The following is a 20845-nucleotide window of genomic DNA, read 5'->3' on the forward strand; positions in this document are numbered from 1 at the left end:
TGCGAATACATGAAGGACTGCAGATTTTTGTTGGCGCCTACTTTGTCTGCTGGCTGCTGCCTTCCGACTCGTTGCCTCGTCGACCGTGAGAGGCAATTTGCTTGAACGACGGTGCCATAAAAAATGAAAGCATAAATCGCACCATCTGCCATCGCCGCACACGAGCAAATATAATCACGGCTGCATCAACAACACGAGCACCAAGTCACACCGGAACCAACCAAACACCAGTCCGGCCAGGATCTATCTGTGGATCCGACTCCCATCGAGGCGTCTTCGCTCATGCGGGGAGGTGTACGCAGTTCCGACACGTCTATCAAAGCGGTTTCTCTGATGATATCCCCATCTGTGTGGACATCCCAATTATCATGGGCACGTTCACTTAAAAAAAAAGATCAATAATATATCTGGTTAAGAGGCGCCTCATCGTGTATGGGGGGGGACCTAAGAGTGTGCTGTGTGTGTGTCGAGCCCCGCGGTCAGCGAGTGGACGGGCACGAGTCCAATGTTGTGACGACTTCTCTGATCCAGCTCTATACTTGGCCTCGGAGGTGGCGGTAACCGCGAGAGATTTGTGAATCTTTCCGTGCCAATCTTTGATGGCTCCTCGTGGTTTCCTGGGTCATCTCCAGGCAACTTAATATTTCTCCTCTCACGGCGCACACGTTACAATATAAAAAAAAATGTGCCTAATACCCTGAAAACTTGAGTTTTGGGAGTCATGCATTCCTTGGTAATTGAAGGGCATTATTATTTCTGAGTGATTTTGCGAAAATGTGCCCCCTTCCGCACGTGGCCTTTCTCTGGGTGCTCTCGGTTCCTTTTTACGTGGTATAAACAACTCGTTCATTGGCTGAGAACATCTTCAAATCAAACAGCAAATTCTGTCTGGACCCTCCTGATAAAAAGAGTCCCAACTTCAGCGTGGTTCTCTGGATAAATAGGCAGCAATAAATGTCCACGTGATAAGCCACTTCGTTGAGCTGTGGTTTGTGGCCATGCCGCTCGTGTAAACGAGATCAAGAGTGCAGTGGGGTCCTTACCTGGTAAAATAAAAAGATCTTGATTTGAAGCTTTCGTGACTGCGGGAATCCTGACTCTGGTTCTTTCGGTTGAGTCACGGTTGGTTCAGCAGTTCCACCGCTGGATGATTTTTTTCCGCCTGAGGACGACCGCTTGTGTTGCGATCGAAACGTGATATGTTATTTTTTGTTTTATATAATTTTTCTACCTACGTGACTTTACCGAAAGAACCAAAGAGTATAAAATAAAAATAGTTTATCCTTAAGTTAGCACGTAAGTCAGTAGATGTGGAACTTCTGGCATAATTACTGTATAACAAAAATGTTTTTGTTCCTGGGTAGTAAGTGTTATTTCCTAATTGCTTATGCCTCAAAAGTACAGAAAATGGCTATTATTCCCCACAAACTTTGCTTTTGTGACCAGAACAGTGATATTTTGAAATGTACCTATTTTCAACGAGAAAACGCGGTGTACATTTGTGTCATTCCTTCACAAAGTCCTGGTCACAAAAGCAAAGTTTGTCGGCAATAATAGCCATTTTCTGTACTTTTGAGGCATAAGCAATTATAAAATAACACTTACTACCCAGGAACAAAAATCGTGTTACATAGTGAATATAATTCAACGATATAAAGAGAATATGCAGAGAGAGAGAGATTATGGAGCTTGCATGAGTTTAAGGAACTGGAGATGGGGAAGAGAAGTTGGGGATTATAATTTTGGACGTAGCATGCTCGAGTGAGGTGGTAAGAGAAATCGGAAGATTAAGAAAAAGACATGTTTTATTTTACCTGGCAAGGCCCACTGAGCTCTCTAGCTCTTTTTTCAGAAGCGACCTGGCCACAAATGACAGCTCAACGAAGCGGCTTGTCACGTGGACATTTATCGCAGCCAAATACTCTGAAACGCACGTTTCTAAATGTGGCGGGGTGGGGGGGTAACTGGAGGACGTGGAGAAAAATCCACGCGACCACGGGGGGAGAGAGACACGAAGACTCAATAAAATATACAGCAGGCGTCAGGGTCCGCAACGATGCCACGAACTCCTGTATACCAGGCGAGGCAGTTAACATCTCGCCACCGAGATGGTAGAGACGGTGTGGATGGAATGCCAGCAAGAGAGGATCGACGGCTGTTTGAAGGGGGAAGAGAAGGGGGAAGAAGTGCTTCACCCAATGCTAGAATGTGTACACAAAGGGAGGGATGCACTGGAGGTTGACAGAAAGTAATTCATGATAACCGCGTAACAGGTGATTGCGAGGGCTCTGCAAACAACCGTCAGCCCGATACCGCTCGCGAAAGTACTCGTGCCGAGCGTTTTGACTGAAAGAACCGAGGTTGTTTTTTTATCGTTAGCGAATGGGCACATTAGGGGGGAGATGGATCGGTATTGCGGGAGCGGATGCGGGAACGAAAAGGGAGGAAGATTGAGAATGATGAGAGCGACGAGCGGGGTGAAGTGTGGCGCACGGCCCCCGCGGTCGTGGATTGGAGAAAAAGAAAAGCGTTTTAATTTCGTTTGAATTGGGCGCACGAACAAAAAAAACCAACACCAATTTGTTCCCCGAGGAACGTCGCGGCAATTTATTTGTTGCTCATAATAGAGGTTGTTTTGGGTTATGATCGCGTAGATATATAAATGTGTCGTTAAAACCCTCCACCACCCGACACAGCCAACTAGTAAGGGTTGTCACGTAAACAGAACGTGGCCAATTCGTCACTAGTACAGCACCACCGGTTGTGTTGGAGAGCCAAGCCACAGCATTTACAATCTGAGTACAACGTTTCGCAAGTGATTACAACCAGCTTCATCAGGGTGGTGGCGGGTTTTAACGACACATTTATATATTCACAACGATCTAACCCAAATAAAACCTGTGTTATGGATGATATTGGTCGCGAAAGCCCTACCACGTGTTTGTTGTTGTTGTTGGCGAGACGGAGACTTATCGAGCCCCTGCGCATCGGGGCCGGCGGCTGCAGCCGGTGGCGGATGGGAGTCCCCGATGCGGCAGTCGTCGGGGGATTGAGCGTCTTGGCATTAGAATCGCAACCCCGCTGCATTTTCACGATACAAGGGTTTTGGGTTGGATCGCGTAAGTATAAATGTGTCGTGACCCTCCACCACCCGACACAGCCAGTAAGGTTTGTCACGTGAACAACGCGCCGATTAGTTACTACTACAGCCCACCGGTGTGTTGGAGAGTAAATCCACAACGTTTACAATTTGGTAATTACATCCAGCATCATCGGGCGATTTGCCAGAATAGTGAAGCAATTCACTGATTTGGTTTTAAATTTTTATATATTAATAAAAAAACTGCAAAGGTTAAGTTTGGCAAGCCAGTCGTTGGCGGTGTTCTGGGGATGGCAATTTGGATTCCATACGCACCTCCTGCAGAAGCGCGCGTTGTAATCCGCGATTGGAAACTCTCCCCCCACAAACTTACACAGAACCTCGCCGACTCCTCCGTAGGCCCCTGAGGCTCACACGGAGGACATACTCACTGCCCCCACACATCCGACCTGCGCGGTTGGCTACGTGACGGTGGCCAAAGGAGACCTGCGCACATACACGCTCGCGATGGATTGTGGTCGAGCACACCCACAATTGGACACGTGCACGGAGACCCCTCTGACCCCCTACACTTGGAGGAGACCCCCGTAGGCTTTTGACTAACATCGAGACCCGTCGACCTTGCCCGCGGTTCCGTGCCACACAATGCGATGCGACCTTCACCGCAGTGACTATTTAGGCGACTTCTGCTACCCACCCCCCGCCAACCCCCCGCGCCACTACTATGGAGGAGGGAGTGTTCTGCCCTTCCCATTGTCGTCGTAGGGAAGGCAGTCGACCAAGGTTACTCACTGCCACCGATTCCAGTTCAATGTTCACGTGGAGACACCGACGACAGAAGCGTCGAGCGAATGTTGTTGGCGGAGAGGGGTAAAGCGCCACGGGGTTTTCTCATAAAGCCACCTTTTGTGCCATTCGGAGAGAAAATATGGGGGGGGGGAGGGTGGGGGCGACAGTAATCCGGTTGGTTTTGAAGGTTTCAATATGCCGGGGAGAAAAGTTTGATATGAGAATGAAACAAAACATTAAATTACATCAATCGCGATGAAAATACCGGGGGGGGGGGGGGGGGACGAGTCGCAGCAATTCGAACGTCGCCCATTGAAAGAACTGAAGCCGGCACGGGATCAACCGGTTTAACATTTCTCAGAAGCTTCATTATAGAAGACGACAACGACAGGGCGCGGCGCGGTTGGCATGCGCGCTGTCCCTCCAGCACCAAGCGAGCGCGAAGACGCCGGGTCACAACGCGCCCGTCACGTTTAGTTCATTCTAAACGTGAAGGGAAAACCCGGAGGACCCGGAGAAAAGTCCACGCGACCACGAGGAGCGAGAGAGAGACACGCAAACTCCAAATATACAGCAGGCGTCAGGGTCAGGATCGAATCTACGACCTCCTGCATACCAGGCGAGGGAGTTAACATCTCCCAGCCACCGCAGCGGTAAGCGGAACAGAAGGTGCAGCCCTGCAATTGCTCGCTCGCGCCGCCGCTGTCAGAAGGCCCCCACTCGGGGGAGCTGGAGAGGCTCCCTCCACCTTCGATTGCTGCAGCGGAGATGCATTGGCCGCGTTCGTTCACGTGACTATTCGACTGTCGGGTGGAGGAGGGCGTGCTGCTGCTGCTGGTGGTGGTGCTGCTGCTGGTGGTGCTGGCGGTGGTGGTGGTGGTGGTGATGGTGCTGTTGGGGGTGGTGCTGCTGGTGGTGGTGATGGTTGTGCTGGTGGTGATGGTGGTGATGGTGGTGCGCTTCGAACCCGGCGAACTCAGTGGACAACACCGGTGACGATGATCTGAACCGGTCCTGGGCCTCCCATGAGTCAGTAACCGGTGCGGTGTGTAAACATCACCGCTCGGGAGAGAAGGGCGGCTCGGCGAGGTGCTGGCCACCCACCCCCTCGTGTGCCGTGCGGGCACTTCAGGGGTGCTCCTCGCTAACAGTCTGCTGGTGGTGATACAAAGCAGTGTGGATGAGCATGGTGGTGATGGTAGTTGTGGAGGCGAGATGTGAACTCCCTCGCCTGGTGTGCAGGAGGTTGTGGGTTTGATCCCGACCCTGACGCCTGCTGCTGTATATTTGGAGTGTGCGTGTCTCTCTCTCTCTCTGCGTGGTCGCGTGCATTTTTTCCCGGGTCCTCCGGTTTTCCCCTCCACATTCAGAATGAACATCACGCGTTTAGAGAATGTGGTTGCTTTATGTGTCCACGCGATAAGCGGCTACTTGGTTTGAGCTATCATTTGTGGCCAGGTCGCTTTTGAAAAAGAGCTACATAGCTCAGTGGGACTTACCTGGTAAAATAACTAAAACATTGTTCTCGCTTAGTTTAGTAGGTGCTTGCTAACATCACTTGCAACAACGGTCTGTTAAAGGCTATACGGGGAATCTTTATCATTGTGTGTGCCTATATATATGGCGTGTGACGAATGCATGTCCAATGCATAGCTGCGTTAATGCGAGATCCATGTATTGAGCTAGGAGACAAAGAACGCGCTACTTACATCGTGAGAACAATGGAGAGAGGGGGGTGGGGGCGCGGGGGGGGTGAGCCCCCATCTCTTCCCACCCCCCAAATCACCCCCTCATTCCCGTGCCCCCCCCCCCCACAACACCTACCACCCACCACAGTCCAATTTAAATGAGCAGGGGAAGAGCAGTGGCTATTTTAATAGGAAAGAGGAATCTCCCTGCTCGCGCCCCTCCTGGCAGAAGGGCGCCCACTGGAGGGGTCACTTGGCCTACTCTTCCACGTTGGCCAAATGTCTTGGAGAATCAGAATTTATTTTTTAAATTTAAACTTGAGGAATCTGATGAGCGATAAAGCTCTTTTTTCCCCGCAGATGTCCAGTAGTTTCACGGATGCCTGGGGGAGAGGTGTGTGTACCCACACTTTACCCCACCCGACGCAACCTGCCGATCTGCGACTTGGTCAACTCATTCACGCTGCTGCTGGGTTCACGGAGGTGGAGGGATGGCGGGAGTGTGGATTTTAATAAACGTGCAGCATTGTTTCAGCTGCCGCGCCGGGAGAACGCAACGAAGCGGTGAGATAATACATGGGGGAGGGGACATCGAAAAAAATATTTAATTTATATATACAATCGATTTTTATCGATTAATCGTTCATTAGTTTAATGATTGGAGGATTTCAATAAATGCACATCGCACGCACACGTACACAAGTACAAACGTACACGAAGACAAAGATCCCTCGTATAGCCTTAACAGACTGCTCGGGGCAAGCGCTGTTAGCGAGCACCTATTAAGGCCGGCACGGCACACGAGGGGGTGGGTGGCTAACACCACGTCCGACCGCATTTGTCTCCCGAGTGGCGATATTTGCACACCGTACCAAGTTCTGATTTGAGGCTGAGCCGACCTAGGAGAAGCCCAGGTTCTGGTTCAGATAATCGCCTCGGTCTTGCTGATGAGCGGGGATCGAACTAGGCTCGCTGGGTTTGTAGCGCGGCGCGCTAACCACTGCGCCACCGCCCCCCAAAACCTACACACACACATTGACGCATCAAACACACGCAGGCACAAAGCACACGATCACATACAACAACAATAGCCGTTCGCCATAATTGGTGGTAACATCACCACGACGCCTGTGCCAGGCTAGGTGGTGTGTTTGAGTTCCACGTGAAGTGCTGAAGGCTCGATGCTTGCAGGAGGTCACGGGACAGACCCAGGTGCCATGGGTTGTCTGACTGAAATGACCGCCAGATGCACCACCTGTGGTCCCCACTGTTCCGATTTGGATTTTATTCGCCCGGCGTTGTTGCGAGCGTTGCTCCTCTGCCCTCCGCTGTTGTTGGAGGGCGACTGCCTCCAACTGCCCAGTAGCAGCAGCGTCCTTCACGAGCCTTCTCCACGGAGGTCGATCTTGACACCGCTGGTACCAATCATAGGCAAGTCCACTCAGCTCCACATCCTCCTGTACCGCATCAGTCCATCTGTTCTCGAACCCGTGTCGTGCCCGTTTAGCCCCCTCTATCCGGCCAAAAAGAAGCCGGATAGAGGGTTTTCACAGTGTGCGGTGGCTGGACATGCGGGCCACGTGACCCAGCCAACGCAGCCTCGCCTGCCGGAGGAGCTCACTGATGGGAATGTGTCCATATCTCTCAAAATCTATGAGCTCCTCACATCATCCGTTATGGTTAGACTTGAGATGGATGGTAGGCAGGCCAGTCTGAATGTTTCAAACCGGTACAGACCCGTCAGACGCTGTCGCCTCGACAGACCTGGTTTTCACCTGAGGACGGCTGCTTGCGTTGTGGCCGAAACGTCGTGAGAATTATTTTATTATGTGTTATTTATTTATTATTTTATTATCATTATTATTTTATTACTTCCCTTCTACGTGACTTTACCGAAAGAACCAATAAGATGAATCCCTGCAGTCACGAAAGCTTTAAATCGAAACAAATAAACAAACACAAATAAACACGCAAATAAACACACACACGCTGGGTAGGCTCACTAATGATGTAACCCGCTTATAAAGCGAATCTCACAGTGCGCGTTTCGCCGCTTGTCTATAACGCGATTATAACAACAACAACAATAATAGTGCCCAGCCATCATCATCATCATCTGTGCCAGGGTCACCCTCTCCGGCTCGGCTCAGCCGCGCCGCGTAATCATCAATGGGATGCGATAGCAAGCTTCCAATTCGCTCGCGCGTACAAAGACAAAGATCCCCCGTGTAGCCTAAACAGACATTTGGGGCAAGTGCAGTTAGCGAGTAGCACCTATGAAGGCCGGCACGGCACACGAGGGGGTGGGTGGCCAGCACCACGCCCGGTCGCATTTGTCCCCCCAGTGGCGATGTTTACACACCACACCAGGTACTCATTTGAGGCTGAGTCGACCTAGGGGAGGCCCACAACCAGTTCATATAATCGTCACTGGTGTTGGCCGTGAGCGGGAATCAAACTGGTACACACACACGCGCGCTCGCACGCGCTCGCATGCCGGACTATAGATCAAACACTGGGGCGCCTTCGTTCACGCTGTGTGTGCGGACATGGCTGTCAGTGATTGTGTGTGCGCATCCCTTAATCTCCCACCGCCCCCATCTCCCACCTCTTTCTCGCTGTCGCGCACCCCCCCATCTCCCAGTGCATCCACGCATTTCCCACCTCCATCTCCCAGTGCATCCCCGCATTTCTCACCTCCTCGCTTCTCCCACCTTCCCCGTTCACACCTCATCCTCCTCCTCCTCCTCTATCTCCCATCTCATCGATCATCCATGGATATCCCACCTCTCTCACCTCCATCTGTCACCTCCCTTCATCTCCCCACCTCCTTCCTCCCCAGTGACGCAGCGTGGCTGGGGCATGGGCCCAGGCGCAGTTGCACCGCCTGCACACTCGGTGTAGCTTCGCGGCTGCTCTCCACCCTCCCCCGTCCCATCGCCCCCCCCCCTCCCAGCTGCGCGAAGATCCTCGCTGGAGGCTTTCTCTCTCTCCTCTCCACGCTCTCTCTCTCGTGCCGCTCTCTCCTCCTCCACCACTCCTCCACCACTCTCTCCCCCCACTCTCTCCTCTCCACGCTCTCTCTCTCGTGCCGCTCTCTCCTCCTCCACCACTCCTCCACCACTCTCTCCCCCCACTCTCTCCTCTCCACGCTCTCTCTCTCGTGCCGCTCTCTCCTCCTCCACCACTCCTCCACCACTCTCTCCCCCCACTCTCTCCTCTCCACCCTCTCTCTCTCTCGTGCCGCTCTCCCCCTCCCACTCTCCCCACCCCACTCTCTCCTTATCCACCACTCCCCCCCCCCACTCTCTCCTCCACCACGCTTTCCTCCCCACTCTCTCCTTATCCACCACTCTCTTCTCTCCACGCTCTCCCCCCCCCCTCACTCTCTCCCCCCCTCACTCTCTCCTCCACCACCCCCCCCCACTCTCTCCTCTCCGCCGCTCTCTCCTTCTCCGCCACTCTCTCTCCCCCCAGCGCTCTCCTCCTCCGTATCCCTCTCCACTCTTTCTATCGCTCTCCCCGGCGCTCTCCCCCCCCACTCTCTCCGCCGCTCTCGCGCCTGCTCCCATCCCCTCTGAGAGTTGGATCGGCGCGTGTGCGAGACACTTTTATGCAAATGATCAATCCGACACAGGCGTCTGTGTTTTCATTCCTTAACCCTGCCCCCCCACGCGCTCTCATTCCCCTTTATTTCTAAATCTAAGCCGGAACTCGAGCGATCCCTCATCCTCGAGCTGTGGCCGCAGCGCGCCGCGTGTTTATTTTTAACTGAACTAGGGGGGGGGGGGTGTTGTTATCGGCATTATTTATTTATTATATACATATTTGATATGTACATTCACGGTATACGTGTAAGATTAAACAAAAGTTATCAATGCATTTTGTACATTTATGTTGCGCGTACGTAGTGCGAGACATGAAAGAGAATTAATATTACAGAGCAATCATCCTCAATGCGGTATTGACATGCGACAAATGTCAAAGTGTGGGTGTAGGGGTGAGTGTGTGTGTAGGGTGGGTGTGTGTGTAGGGTGAGTGTGTGTGTAGGGGTGAGTGTGTGTGTAGGGTGAGTGTGTGTGTAGGGTGAGTGTGTGTAGGGTGAGTGTGTGTGTAGGGTGATTGTGAGTGTAGGGTGAGTGTGTGTGTAGGGTGAGTGTGTGTGTAGGGTGAGTGTGGGTGTAGGGGAAGTGTGTGTGTAGGGGTGAGTGTGTGTGTAGAGGTGATTGTGAGTGTAGGGGTGATTGTGAGTGTTGGGGTGAGTGTGGGTGTAGGGGTGAGTGTGTGTGTAGGGGTGATTGTGAGTGTAGGGGTGATTGTGAGTGTAGGGGTGATTGTGAGTGTAGGGGTGAGTGTGTGTGTAGGGGTGAGTGTGTGTGTAGGGTGAGTGTGTGTGTAGGGTGAGTGTGTGTGTAGGGTGAGTGTGTGTGTAGGGGTGAGTGTGTGTGTAGGGATGAGTGTGTGTGTAGGGGTGAGTGTGTGTTTAGGGGTGAGTGTGTGTGTAGGGTGAGTGTGTGTGTAGGGGTGAGTGTGTGTGTAGGGTGAGTGTGTGTGTAGGGGTGAGTGTGTGTGTAGGGGTGAGTGTGTGTGTAGGGGTGAGTGTGTGTGTAGGGTGAGTGTGTGTAGGGGTCAGTGTGGGTGTAGGGTGAGTGTGTGTGTAGGGTGAGTGTGTGTGTGTAGGGTGAGTGTGTGTGTAGGGTGAGTGTGGGTGTAGGGGTGAGTGTGGGTGTCGGGTGATTGTGAGTGTAGGGTGAGTGTGTGTGTAGGGGTGAGTGTGGGTGTAGGGGTGAGTGTGGGTGTAGGGGTGAGTGTGTGTAGGGTGAGTGTGTGTGTAGGGGTGAGTGTGTGTGTAGGGTGAGTGTGTGTGTAGGGTGAGTGTGTGTAGGGTGAGTGTGTGTGTAGGGTGATTGTGAGTGTAGGGTGAGTGTGTGTGTAGGGTGAGTGTGTGTGTAGGGTGAGTGTGGGTGTAGGGGAAGTGTGTGTGTAGGGGTGAGTGTGTGTGTAGAGGTGATTGTGAGTGTAGGGGTGATTGTGAGTGTTGGGGTGAGTGTGGGTGTAGGGGTGAGTGTGTGTGTAGGGTGAGTGTGTGTGTAGGGTGAGTGTGTGTGTAGGGGTGATTGTGAGTGTAGGGGTGATTGTGAGTGTAGGGGTGAGTGTGTGTGTAGGGGTGAGTGTGTGTGTAGGGTGAGTGTGTGTGTAGGGGTGAGTGTGTGTGTAGGGTGAGTGTGTGTGTAGGGGTGAGTGTGTGTGTAGGGTGAGTGTGTGTGTAGGGTGAGTGTGTGTGTAGGGGTGAGTGTGTGTGTAGGGGTGAGTGTGTGTGTAGGGGTGAGTGTGTGTTTAGGGGTGAGTGTGTGTGTAGGGTGAGTGTGTGTGTAGGGGTGAGTGTGTGTGTAGGGTGAGTGTGTGTGTAGGGGTGAGTGTGTGTGTAGGGGTGAGTGTGTGTGTAGGGGTGAGTGTGTGTGTAGGGTGAGTGTGTGTAGGGGTCAGTGTGGGTGTAGGGTGAGTGTGTGTGTAGGGTGAGTGTGTGTGTGTAGGGTGAGTGTGTGTGTAGGGTGAGTGTGGGTGTAGGGGTGAGTGTGGGTGTCGGGTGATTGTGAGTGTAGGGTGAGTGTGTGTGTAGGGGTGAGTGTGGGTGTAGGGGTGAGTGTGGGTGTAGGGGTGAGTGTGTGTAGGGTGAGTGTGTGTAGGGTGAGTGTGGGTGTAGGGGTGAGTGTGTGTGTAGGGTGAGTGTGTGTGTAGGGGTGAGTGTGGGTGTAGGGGTGAGTGTGTGTGTGTAGGGTGAGTGTGGGTGTAGGGTGAGTGTGTGTGTAGGGTGAGTGTGTGTGTAGTGTGAGTGTGGGTGTAGGGGTGAGTGTGTGTAAGGGTGAGTGTGGGTGTAGGGGTGAGTGTGTGTGTAGGGTGAGTGTGGGTGTAGGGGTGAGTGTGTGTGTAGGGGTGAGTGTGTGTAGGGTGAGTGTGGGTGTAGGGGTGAGTGTGTGTGTAGGGGTGAGTGTAGGGGTGAGTGTAGGGGTGAGTGTGTGTGTAGGGTGAGTGTGGGTGTAGGGTGAGTGTGTGTGTAGGGGTGAGTGTGGGTGTAGGGGTGAGTGTGTGTGTAGGGTGAGTGTGGGTGTAGGGGTGAGTGTGTGTGTAGGGGTGAGTGTGTGTGTAGGGTGAGTGTGGGTGTAGGAGTGAGTATGTGTGTATGGGTGAGTGTAGGGGTGAGTGTAGGGGTGAGTGTGGGGGTGAGTGTAGGGGTGAGTGTAAGGGTGAGTGTGAGTGTAGGGTGCGTGTAGGGGTGAGTGTGAGTGTAGGGGTGAGTGTATGTGTAGGGGTGAGTGTGAGTGTAGGGGTGAGTGTGTGTATTGGGGTGAGTGTATGTGTAGGGGTGAGTGTGAGTGTAGGGTGAGTGTGTGTGTAGGAGTGAGTGTGAGTGTAGGGTGAGTGTAGGGGTGAGTGTAGGGGTGAGTGTAGGGGTGAGTGTGAGTGTAGGGTGAGTGTATGTGTAGGGTGAGAGTAGGGGTGAGTGTAGGGGTGAGTGTGAATGTAGGGTTAGTGTAGGGGTGAGTGTGAGTGTAGGGTGAGTGTAGGGGTGAGTGTAGGGGTGAGTGTGAGTGTAGGGTGAGTGTATGTGTAGGGGTGAGTGTGAGTGTAGGGTGAGTGTAGGGGTGAGTGTGGGGCTGAGTGTAGGGGTGAATGTAGGGTGAGTGTAGGGGTGAGTGTAGGGTGAGTGTAGGGGTGAATGTAGGGTGAGTGTAGGGGTGAGTGTAGGGTGAGTGTAGGGGTGAGTGTAGGGTGAGTGTAGGGGTGAGTGTAGGGGTGAGTGTAGGGTGAGTGTTTGTGTAGGGGTGAGTGTGTGTGTAGGGGTGAGTGTGGGGGTGAGTGTAGGGTGAGTGTAGGGGTGAGTGTAGGGGTGAGTGTAGGGGTGAGTGTGGGGGTGAGTGTAATCGGGGTGAGAGTGTGCAGGTGGGGTGAGTGTGTGTATTGGGGTGAGTGTATGTGTAGGGGTGAGTGTGAGTGTAGGGTGAGTGTGTGTGTAGGGGTGAGTGTGAGTGTAGGGTGAGTGTAGGGGTGAGTGTAGGGGTGAGTGTTGGGGTGAGTGTGAGTGTAGGGTGAGTGTATGTGTAGGGTTAGTGTAGGGGTGAGTGTAGGGGTGAGTGTTGGGGTGAGTGTAGGGATGAGTGTGAATGTAGGGTTAGTGTAGGGGTGAGTGTAGGGGTGAGTGTGTGTGTAGGGGTGAGTGTAGAGTGAGTGTAGGGGTGTGTGTAGGGGTGAGTGTGAGTGTAGGGTGAGTGTATGTGTAGGGTGAGTGTAGGGGTGAGTGTAGGGGTGAGTGTAGGGATGAGTGTGAATGTAGGGTTAGTGTAGGGGTGAGTGTGTGTGTAGGGGTGAGTGTGAGTGTAGGGTGAGTGTAGGGGTGAGTGTAGGGGTGAGTGTGAGTGTAGGGTGAGTGTAGGGGTGAGTGTGGGGCTGAGTGTAGGGGTGAATGTAGGGTGAGTGTAGGGGTGAGTGAAGGGTGAGTGTAGGGGTGAATGTAGGGTGAGTGTAGGGGTGAGTGTAGGGTGAGTGTAGGGGTGAGTGTAGGGTGAGTGTAGGGGTGAGTGTAGGGGTGAGTGTAGGGGTGAGTGTGAGTGTAGGGTGAGTGTATGTGTAGGGTGAGTGTAGGGGTGAGTGTAGGGGTGAGTGTAGGGGTGAGTGTGAATGTAGGGTTAGTGTAGGGGTGAGTGTAGGGGTGAGTGCGTGTGTAGGGGTGAGTGTGAGTGTAGGGTGAGTGTAGGGGTGAGTGTGAGTGTAGGGTGAGTGTATGTGTAGGGGTGAGTGTGAGTGTAGGGTGAGTGTAGGGGTGAGTGTGGGGCTGAGTGTAGGGGTGAATGTAGGGTGAGTGTAGGGGTGAGTGTAGGGTGAGTGTAGGGGTGAATGTAGGGTGAGTGTAGGGGTGAGTGTAGGGTGAGTGTAGAGGTGAGTGTAGGGTGAGTGTAGGGGTGAGTGTAGGGGTGAGTGTAGGGTGAGTGTTTGTGTAGGGGTGAGTGTGTGTGTAGGGGTGAGTGTGGGGGTGAGTGTAGGGTGAGTGTAGGGGTGAGTGTAATCGGGGTGAGAGTGTGCAGGTGGGGTGAGTGTGTGTATTGGGGTGAGTGTATGTGTAGGGGTGAGTGTGAGTGTAGGGTGAGTGTGTGTGTAGGGGTGAGTGTGAGTGTAGGGTGAGTGTGGGGTTGAGTGTAGGGGTGAGTGTAGGGGTGAGTGTGACTGTAGGGTGAGTGTAGGGGTGAGTGTAGGGGTGAGTGTTGGGGTGAGTGTAGGGATGAGTGTGAATGTAGGGTTAGTGTAGGGGTGAGTGTAGGGGTGAGTGTGTGTGTAGGGGTGAGTGTGAGTGTAGGGTGAGTGTAGGGGTGTGTGTAGGGGTGAGTGTGAGTGTAGGGTGAGTGTATGTGTAGGGTGAGTGTAGGGGTGAGTGTAGGGGTGAGTGTAGGGTGAGTGTGAATGTAGGGTTAGTGTAGGGGTGAGTGTAGGGGTGAGTGTGTGTGTAGGGGTGAGTGTGGGGCTGAGTGTAGGGGTGAGTGTAGGGTGATTGTGTGTGTAGGGGTGAGTGTGTGTGTAGGGGTGAGTGTAGGGGTGAGTGTAGGGTGAGTATAGGGGGAGTGTAGGGGTGAGTGTAGGGGTGAGTGTGGGGGTGAGTAATCGGGGTGAGAGTGTGCAGGTGGGGTGAGTGTGTGTATTGGGGTGAGTGTATGTGTAGGGGTGAGTGTAGGGTGAGTGTGTGTGTAGGGGTGAGTGTGAGTGTAGGGTGAGTGTAGGGGTGAGTGTAGGGGTGAGTGTTGGGGTGAGTGTGAGTGTAGGGTGAGTGTATGTGTAGGGTGAGTTTAGGGGTGAGTGTAGGGGTGAGTGTAGGGGTGAGTGTAGGGGTGAGTGTGAATGTAGGGTTAGTGTAGGGGTGAGTGTAGGGGTGAGTGTGTGTGTAGGGGTGAGTGTGAGTGTAGGGTGAGTGTAGGGGTGAGTGTGGGGCTGAGTGTAGGGGTGAGTGTAGGGTGAGTGTTGGGGTGAGTGTGGGGCTGAGTGTAGGGGTGAGTGTAGGGGTGAGTGTAGGGGTGAGTGTAGGGGTGAGTGTGAGTGTAGGGTGAGTGTAGGGGTGAGTGTGGGGCTGAGTGTAGGGGTGAATGTAGGGTGAGTGTAGGGGTGAGTGTAGGGTGAGTGTAGGGGTGAGTGTAGGGTGAGTGTAGGGGTGAGTGTAGGGTGAGTGTAGGGGTGAGTGTAGGGTGAGTGTAGGGTGAGTGTAGGGGTGAGTGTAGGGGTGAGTGTAGGGTGAGTGTGTGTGTAGGGGTGAGTGTGTGTGTAGGGGTGAGTGTAGGGGTGATTGTAGGGGTGAGTGTAGGGGTGAGTGTAGGGTGAGTGTGTGTGTAGGGGTGAGTGTGTGTGTAGGGGTGAGTGTAGGGGTGAGTGTAGGGTGAGTGTAGGGGTGAGTGTAGGGGTTAGTGTAGGGGTGAGTGTAGGGGTGAGTGGGGGTGAGTGTAATCGGGGTGAGAGTGTGCAGGTGGGGCGGTTGATGTTGTGGGTACATCAGCTTTGCCGAACATCCCCGCTAGTTTGTAAATTACGCATCCCTGGGGGGTGTGAGGGTTCGAGGAGAAGGCGGGGGGGGTAAGGGGGAGGGGCTTGGGATGTAAGGGGGGGGGGGGGGTAAGGGGGAGGGGCTTGTATGTAAGGGGGGGGGGGTCGACCCCACGCTGCGAGGGTTGAAGCGACCCCGCGGAGACGACGCTCGCCCAGGCGCCGGTGCGAGGGAGCCTGCGCGTGCACCTAGCCTGGCACAAGCGCCGTGGTGTTGTCCGTGTTGGTGCGTGCGTTAGACTCAGCCTCAGACGGGTACCTGGTGCGGTGTGGAGGAAACATCACGAGTGGGGAGACAAAGGCGGCCGCCGGCTCTGTGAATGCAGTTGGGGGGGGAGCGGTGGTGCTGTGGTTAGCGCGCGGCGCTACGAACCCGGCGGCCACGAGTTCGATTCCCGCTCACGGCCACCGACACCAAGCGAAGATCCACGCGAACCGGTCCGTCCTGGACACCCCTTGAGGTCCAGGGGACGGCAACCATAGCGATAAGAAGGGACGTTCCGTTAGGATTGGGTTACACACAAAAAAAAACCCCTCTCAATCTATCGCGAGGTTTTAGTGAAGACGAGACGGTCGTCTTCAAATAAAGAACGCGTCACGAAGCAGTCGTTGGAGAGTGCGCGTGCGCAGGTTTTACCGACCCCTGCCTGCCCCTAGGTCGACTCAGCCTCGAGCGAGCACCTCTGGTGCTGATGTTGGCTCCCCACCCACCCCCTCGTGCGCCGTGTCGGCCTTCGTCGGTGCTCGCACGTGTCAACATGGGTTGCGTGCGTTTAGTGCGCTACCGATTTGCGCTGACATGTGCGAACTCGTCCTTGAGCCTCCGCATTTAAGGCTGAGTCGACCTAGATGAGTCGAGCCGGCATCGGGGGCGGAAATATTCGTCGCCGATGCTGGCCGTGTGCGGGAATCGAACCTGGGTGGCCTGGATTGCAGCGCTAACCACTGCGCCACCACTCCTCGCACGCTTCTGCGTGTGTGCGGCTACTGCACATTGATGTGCATTCCCGTCACTGAGAGTGCAGGTGTGCGTTGGTGCAGGTGTGCGTTGGTGCAGGTGTGTGTTGGTGCAGGTGTGCGTTAGCTTTCTAACACGTGTTGTGTTAGCCCACATCCTCTTAAGTAAATCAGAACCCCGCTGTGAGTAATGGGCGCTTGGTTGAAGGCAGAACAGGGGGGTGCCCACACCCCCACACCCCACACTCAGATGTGCCCCCTCCCCTCACTCCTCAATCTGCCCGTCTCATTACCCCTGAGAGGAGAATAAACACACACACACTTACTTACACAGTCACACACACTCACTCACACACACTCACTCACCCCTACACCCACACTCACCCCTACACTCACACTCACCCATACACCCACACTCACCCCTACACCCACACTCACCCCTACACCCACACTCACCCCTACACCCACACTCACCCCTACACCCACACTCACACTCACCCCTACACCCACACTCACCCCTACACCCACACTCACCCCTACACCCACACTCACCCCTACACCCACACACCCACCCCTACACCCACACACCCACACTCACCCCTACACCCACACTCACCCCTACACCCACACTCACCCCTACCCCTACACCCACACTCACCCCTACACCCACACTCACCCCTACACCCACACTCACCCCTACACCCACACTCACCCCTACACCCACACTCACCCCTACACACACACTCACCCCTACACACACACTCACCCCTACACACACACTCACCCTACACACACACTCACCCCTACACACACACTCACCCCTACACACACACTCACCCTACACACACTCACCCTACACATACACTCACCCGACACCCACACTCACCCGACACCCACACGCACCCTACACCCACACACTCACTCACAAAAAAGATCCCCCGTATAGCCTTAACAGACTGTTGGGGCAAGTGCTGTTAGCGAGCACCTATGAAGGCCGGAACGGTACACGAGGAGGTGGGTGACCAGCATCACGCCCGGCCGCCTTTGTCTCCCTAGTGGCGATGTTTACACATCGCACAAGGTACTCATTTGAGGCTGAGTCGACCTAGGGGAGGTCCAGGACCAGTTCAGATAACCGTCACTGGGTGTTGGCCGTAAGCGGGAATCGAACCCGGGTCGCCAGGTTCGTAGCGCAGCCCGCTAACCGCTACACTACCGCTCCCCACACTCACACACGATATATCAAAGGCAAAGATCCCCCTTGTAAACTACGCAGGCTGCTGGGGCAAGTGCTGTTAGCGAGTGGCCACCTAAGAAGGCCGCCACGGTACACGAGGGGGTGGCGTGGCCAGGACCACGCGCGGCCGCCTTTGTCTCCCCAGCGGTGACGTCTTTTTTTGAACACCGCGCCGGGTGCTCTTTTAAGGCTGAGTCGACCTAGGGGAGGCCCGGGACCGCTACAAATATTCGTCACCGACGTTTGACGTCGCCGGTTTCGTAGCGCGGCGCGCTAACCACTGCGCCTCGGCTTCCTACGCGACAACAACAACAACAGCAGCCGCCGCCGTTGGCCACTCAGTGACGGAGACGTCACCACAGCTCTTGTGCCAGGCTGGGTGCACCTCTTGAGGCCACGCGAAGTGCATGCCGGGCAGGAGGAGATCACCGGGCAGACCCAGGCGCTATGGGTTGACTGACTGAGATGATCGCCGCTGTGTCGAATTTCGGCGTTTTAGCCGGCCGGCGCCCCGCTCTTTGTTGTGAGCGTCACTCCTCTGCCCTCCGTTGTTGCTGGAGGGCGACTGCCTCCAACTGGCTCCTCCACAGAGGCCGATCTCGACACAGCTGGTACCGGTCTTCGGCAAGTCCACTCAGCTCCCACATCTTCCCGTACCGCATCAATCTACAATCTCTTCCCCAGCCCGTGCCCGTTTAGCCCCCCCCCAGCCCCCCTCTATGCGGCCAAACAGAAGCTGCTTGAGTATTCGGTGGCTGGGCATGGAGGCTACGTGACCCAGCCAACGTAGCCTCGCCTGCCGGAGAAGCTCACTGATGTGTCCAGATCTCTCAAGATCTGTGAGCTCCTCCCAGCGTCCAGTCTGGCGAGACCCAGGATGGATCGCAGGCAGGCCAGCAGCCTGAATGGTTTCATAACCGGTGCAGATGTTCCATGAGACGCTTCGCAAGCACAGAGAAGGGAGGGTAGTTCAACGTGTGGAGCGACACATGCACGCAACAAAGACAAAGATTCCCCTGTCGCTTTACCAGACTGTTGGGGCAAGTGCTGTTAGCGAGCACCTGTTAAGGTCGGCACGGCACACGAGGGGGTAAGTGGTCAACACCACGCCCGACCGCCTTTGTCTCCCCAGTGGAGATGTTTACACACCGCACCATTTTGAGGCTGAGTCGACCGAGGGGAGGCCCAGGACCGGTTAAGAAAATCGTCACACACACGCGTACTCAAATATCCACACACAAGTGTGCGCACGTGCACTTAGAATCTTAGATGGATGCGCACACACATGTTAACACGTGCACGCGCACGTGCGTGCGCACACGCACACACGTGCAGATGCTCCCCGGTTCGCGAGCTATAATTATGACCACGCTGCTCCGCCGTCGAGGCAAGGAGGGAAAGACGTGATTATTTAATTCGGGTTAAATTGAGGGCGGTACTTGAATGAGATTCGTTAACGCTGCAAGCTGCCGCCCACACCGCCCCCGCCCCCCTCTCCCCCCCTCCACCCCCCCAGCCCCCCCCCCCCCGTGACCCCCAACGGCCTCGCCGTCTGGAATCATCGCAGGGGGGGGGGGGTCCGAACTTCGGCGAGGCTGAGAGCTCCCACTAAGCTTGTTAGCGAGCGTCTATCACAACTTTAAACATTTTTTTTATTCTTAAAATGTACCACGTCAAGGTCCCACTGAGCTGCGTCACTCTTTTTGGGGAAGCGACTTGGCCATCTCGAATGATAGCCCAACGAAGTAGTTTAGTGACTTATCATCATCATCATCAGCGCGTGGAAATGTAGAATCTATAGCAGCAGCCGAATATTCGAAACGGGTGACGTTGATTATTCAATGCGGAGGGGAAAAACGGACCCGGAGAAAATTCCACGCGACCACGGCCAGAGGGAGAGACACGCAAAGTTTAAATATACAGCAAGCGTCAGGGTCGGGATCAAACCCGCGACCTCCTGCACACCAGGCGAGGTAGTTAACATCTCGCCACCGCTGCGAGATGGTGAAGGGTGAGGATTGCACACGCGATCATGGCCCCTGCCTTCACGGTGCTGATTCTAGGCCGCGCAGTTTGCTCGTTCAAGGCCGAGTCGAACTCCGCTGTCCCATGCGAACGCCCCAACAGACACAAAGACGAAGATCCACCCCGCGCCGTATCGCCTTCGACAGACTGTGAGTGAGCCTGCCAATTTAAAGGCCGGTACGGCACGGGGGGAGGGGAAACATCGCGCCCCAGTGTTGGTGCTTACACGTCCCACCGGTTCAAATAGACGTCACCGATGTTGGCTGTGAGCGGGAATCGAACTCCTGTGGGCGGGTTCGTAGCGTAACGCGGTAGCTACTACACCATCCATCCCCATAAACATACACAAAGACAAATATCCCCCGTATAGCCTTTAACAGACTGTTTGGGCAAGTGCTGTTAGTGAGCTCCTATGAAGGTCTGTACGTCACACGAGGGGGTGGGTGGTCAACACCACGCCCGGCCGCCTTTGTCTTCCTAGTGGCGATGTTTATACATTCGTCAACGCGCTCACACACAGACGTGCAACCTCTATATGCTTGAAGTGTGGAAAGCTCTCATTGTTGTCATGTGGTCAGTGGACACACCCAGATGCAATCGGTCGACTGATTGAGATGACTTGCAAATGCACCACCTGTACCAACTCGCGTTTTATCCGTCCGGCGCTCCGCTCGTTGTTGTGAGCGTCGCTCCTCTGCCCTCCGCTGTTGCTGGAGGGCGATTGCATCAAACTGCCCAGTCAGCGTCCTTCACGAGCCTCCTAAACAAGGTCGATCTTGACACCGCTGGTGTCGGTCATCGGCAAGCCCACTCAGCTCCACATCCTCCCGTACCGCACCAGTCAATCTATTCTGTAGCCCGTGCGGCGCCCGTTAAGCCCCCCGGCCAAACAGAATCATCTTGGGAATACCGGCCACGCGGGCGACGCGGATGACCCAGGCAACGCAGCCTGCCGGAGGAGCTCACTGATGGGGCTGTCCAGATCTTTCAATGATCTGTGACCTCCTCACACAATCCAGTCTGGTTGAACCCACACAAACACGCAGCGCTTGCTCCAGCAACAGATAGACGCACAAAGGCAAAGATCCCCCGTATAGCCTTCACAGACTGCTGCGCCAAGTGCTGTTAGCGAGCACCTATGAAGGCCGGCACGGTACACGAGGGAGTGGATAGCCAGCATCACGCCCGGTCGCCTTTGTCTCCCTCGTGGAGATGTTTTTTACGCACCGCTGCAGGTACTCATTTGATGCTGAGTCGACCTAGGGGAGGCTCAGGACCGGTTCAGATAATCGTCACGGGTGTTGGCCGTGAGCGGGTAATCGAAATGGGGACGCCGGTTTTCTAGCGCAGCGTGCTAACCGCTGCATTACACACACCTGCACCACACACACACGCACGTGTACACACACGCACACGTGTACACACACGCGGTGTGCAGGCATGGAGGGTTACCCACGGATCCGTCTCTCG

General features: G+C 54.6%; 1 long non-coding RNA gene across 2 annotated transcripts in view; it reads right to left on the reverse strand.

Moving 5' to 3' along the window:
* Window positions 1-20845, reverse strand: part of LOC144942094 (uncharacterized) — a 66137-nt gene extending 45292 nt beyond the window's left edge. Inside the window, exons 1-3 of one of the 2 annotated variants that reach the window (XR_013639314.1) lie at window positions 20801-20845; window positions 15416-15470; window positions 4792-5044 (exon numbers count right to left, since the gene is read on the reverse strand). This is a non-coding gene — a long non-coding RNA (uncharacterized LOC144942094). Of the gene's footprint in view, window positions 1-4791; window positions 5045-15415; window positions 15471-20800 lie in introns of those variants that run through there. The other variant, XR_013639313.1, reaches the window with a different exon arrangement.

Source organism: Lampetra fluviatilis, chromosome 26 (assembly GCF_964198595.1).
Source record: "Lampetra fluviatilis chromosome 26, kcLamFluv1.1, whole genome shotgun sequence".
NCBI classification, from domain to species: domain Eukaryota; kingdom Metazoa; phylum Chordata; class Hyperoartia; order Petromyzontiformes; family Petromyzontidae; genus Lampetra; species Lampetra fluviatilis.